The sequence below is a fragment of the Micromys minutus genome (genome assembly GCF_963924665.1).
Source record: "Micromys minutus genome assembly, chromosome: 3".
Classification (NCBI taxonomy): domain Eukaryota; kingdom Metazoa; phylum Chordata; class Mammalia; order Rodentia; family Muridae; genus Micromys; species Micromys minutus.
Window position 1 is genome coordinate 93,665,226 of NC_137972.1, and position 3,462 is coordinate 93,668,687.

The window sequence follows — 3,462 nt, forward strand, 5'->3', positions numbered from 1 at the left end:
GTAGAGTTCCCTGAGCTCTGAGGGGAGAGAGTTAATGGGGAAATTCCAGTTAGAGCTATGTTATTCCAAGTTTTCTTCTCTTCTCTTCCCTTCCCTTCTCTTCTCTTCTCTTCTCTTCTCTTCTCTTCTCTTCTCTTCTCTTCTCTCTCTCTCTCTCTCTCTCTCTCTCTCTCTCTCTCTCTCTTTCTCTCTGAGACATTTTTCTTAATAATTATATAGGAGCATTCAAGACGTTGTGCTGGTCCTAGGCGGACGTGGAGCTCCTTGCGCCTCATTTCCTGCTCCCGTTTTTTCCTCTGCGCACTGGCAGGATGGCCCACAAGCAGATCTACTACTCAGACAAGTATTTCGACGAGCACTATGAATATCGGCATGTCATGTTACCCAGAGAACTCTCTAAACAAGTACCCAAAACTCATCTGATGTCCGAAGAGGAGTGGAGGAGACTTGGTGTCCAACAGAGTCTAGGATGGGTTCATTACATGATTCATGAACTGAACCGCACATTCTTCTCTTTAGACGACCTCTTCCAAAAGAACAACAGAAATGAAGTACAGCTGGGATCATCTAATCTTTCAAATCTAATGTATATGTGTATATAGGGTAGTATTCGGTGAATACTTGAAAAATGTACAAATCTTTCATCCATACCTGTGCATGAGCTGTATTCTTCACAGCAACAGAGCTCAGTTAAATGCAACTGCAAGTAGGTTATTTTAAGTTGTTACAAACTGTAGTTTTTTCTTAGTATAAATGCCTGTTTTACTTTACCTGTTTTGTTAAATAAAGTTTGTATATTGCATTTATTAAAAAAAATAATTATATAGGAAAGCCGCTAGCTTTCCTATATAGTGCACTAGCACTGTGGGTAGTACCACCCCACAGGAGCCGGCCATTAAGCTGCTCTGCACCATGGCCTCTGTTTTGGGTCCTTCCTTCAGGACAGCCAGGGCCACACAGAGAGACCCTGTCTCAAAAAAAAAAAAAAAATTAAAAAAAGAAAAAGAAAACATTTAGATGGCTCCTTCACTAGCTTTCTACCCTCATGTTCTCTCTTCTCTCACTACCCCCAAGAGTCATTTTTCTTAATTAATGTTTATATAGGAAGGCCCAGCCCTCTGTGAGTGGTGTTGCCCCTAGGCTGGTGGTCCTGGGTTATACTGGAAACTTTAACATTTGGAGACCTCAAAGCCCACCTAACAGTAACACACTTCCTCCAACAAGATTACACTTTTCCAGCGAGGTCACATCTTGTAAGAGTGCCACTTCCCATCTGCCAAGCATATTCAGACACATATTAACAAAAACACTATAAAACTTGAAAATTCTCCTATAACCAATATCGTCACACTGGGGTTCCAGGCCTTTTATCACAATGGGTTCTTGGGAGACTCTAAAAATGTTCGCAACAAATAAACTTCATGTTATACTTCCTGTGACTAGAGTGACAGGTGGCGATGAGCTGCCAGATGGGTCCTGGGATCAAATCCCGGTCTGCTGGGGGGCACCCTGTGCTCCTACCCACCGAGCCATCTCTCCAGCCCACTGGGCTCTGCTCTTGTCCTGAGTATTCAGGCTCTGGTTAATACAGAATGAGAAATCTTTCACACTGAGAAACCTCTTTGTAATGCTAAAAGCTGCCTCCCACGTGCCCATCACAGATCACCAGGGCGATTGCTCACCTCATAATTGTATAAAAGCTGGGTAAGAGACACGACTACATTACCCTGTCCCATCTATTGACTTAAGCTTTACCCAATTGGACAAATAGAATCAAAGCCCCAAGGCACACGCGAAGCAGGTCGACTTGGCCTGCTTTTAAAAGAAAAACTTCAGACAAATTAAATTCAGCGGAGTTAAAGCAAAGATTATTTGCTGAATGAGGAATGACGGCTCATACCTGAGCCCCCCCTTCAGAGGCTAAAATCCAGCAAGAGCCAGGGCCACAGAGTGAGACCCTATTTTTAGGGGGGAAATGGGGATATAGTTCAGTTGTTGAGGAGCTTTCACAGCATGCTGAAAGCCCTCTGTAGTGTGCTTTAAGCCCTGAGTTCAGTCCCCAGTGTCACCACATAGAGGTGGTGCACTCCTGTGATCTCAACACTAAGGAGATAGGAAGAGATCAGACGTTCAAGGTCATCTCTGGCTACACAGACAGAGTCCAGCCTAGGATATGATACTTTGTACAAGACAAACACACAGAAACCCAAGATAACAGAAACACAGCTGTGTCCTGTTGCAGTAAATATTAAAAAAATAAAAATGGTTGATCTCTTTACCAGCCCTGAGGTCTCACTCCTCAGGCGAGACCCTGATACGGGGCTTTGTGCATCTCCATCATTTGGCTCAAGCCACCTGGTTGAAGCCACCCCATGTCCCAACTTGACCAAGAAACTCCGTTCCCTGGCGGCTTTCTACTGCCTGCTTTCTGCCTCTGTCCCTGGTGATTCTCTACCCCAAAATCCCTCATAAATACAACTCTACAGCCCAATAGCTTTTCATACAGGTTCATATATTCAACTCTCAATCCACAAACCCTCTACACAGCAAGATTGCATCAAATAGACAAAGATACAAACTGCCCTTCGATATGAAATACTAGACCTATAAAATCCTTAATGTTCATAGCTATTTAACCCCAATTAATATCACCTGGGTCTAGCTGGTCCTTGAAAACCTCCATGTTGCCACAAACACTCGTTGTCCTTTGACCTCTGGTCCTCTCTGCCCTCTCTACCTCCCTCGACCTACCCAGTCACTGGCTTTCCTTTATTTTACTAATTAAAATGGTAAGGTTCAGTTGGATTCCCATGACTAGGCAGCACTTCTTGGGGAAGTGGAAATAACATTAAAATACAAACAGCATCAGGACAATCTACATTGTCCTTAGAGGTGGCAGGGATTTAAAGGTCTTTGTAAAGGCCGTTCCTCCAATAGGGCTTTCTTTCGATTGGTTGGTTGGTTGGTTGATCAGAATGTGGGGTTGATGTTTAACTTGTTTTGTTGTGGGTTTTGGTCTGGTTTGCTTTGACTAGGTTAGGGTTCTTTCTGAGACATATCTCTCTATGTTGACCTGGGATTAAGACCATCATCACCACATCCCAACAACTACCACGTTTTAAAGCAGGAGCTAGTAAATCAACCAATCTATCACACCAACAACCTCTCTGGTCTTTCTGGAACTGGTCCAGGACATCTTCTAAGTCACCTCCTAACTTCTGTGCTCTTTCTCAGTCCTCACATTACATGGTGGCTCCAATGTTGGCACTCAGCCACCTTCATATTGGGACTCACCAGTTGAAAAACAATCCAAAGGGGCAATAATAAAGAAATAATAATGATAGTCTATATAGTAATAGAAACATCGGCTACACCATGCATGTATTAAACATCTCTAAGTAATATTTCAAAAGCATAAGATTTTTTTTCAAATAAAACCTTATGGAGTTAGTTTTAAAATGT

At 42.9% G+C, this 3,462-nt stretch overlaps 1 pseudogene across 1 annotated transcript; it reads left to right on the forward strand.

Moving 5' to 3' along the window:
* The first annotated feature begins 311 nt into the window (after nucleotides 1-311).
* On the forward strand, nucleotides 312-550 carry LOC308419068 (cyclin-dependent kinases regulatory subunit 2-like; annotated as a pseudogene). Its single transcript has one exon. The product of its transcript is annotated as a cyclin-dependent kinases regulatory subunit 2-like (transcript).
* The last annotated feature ends 2,912 nt before the right edge of the window (nucleotides 551-3,462 follow it).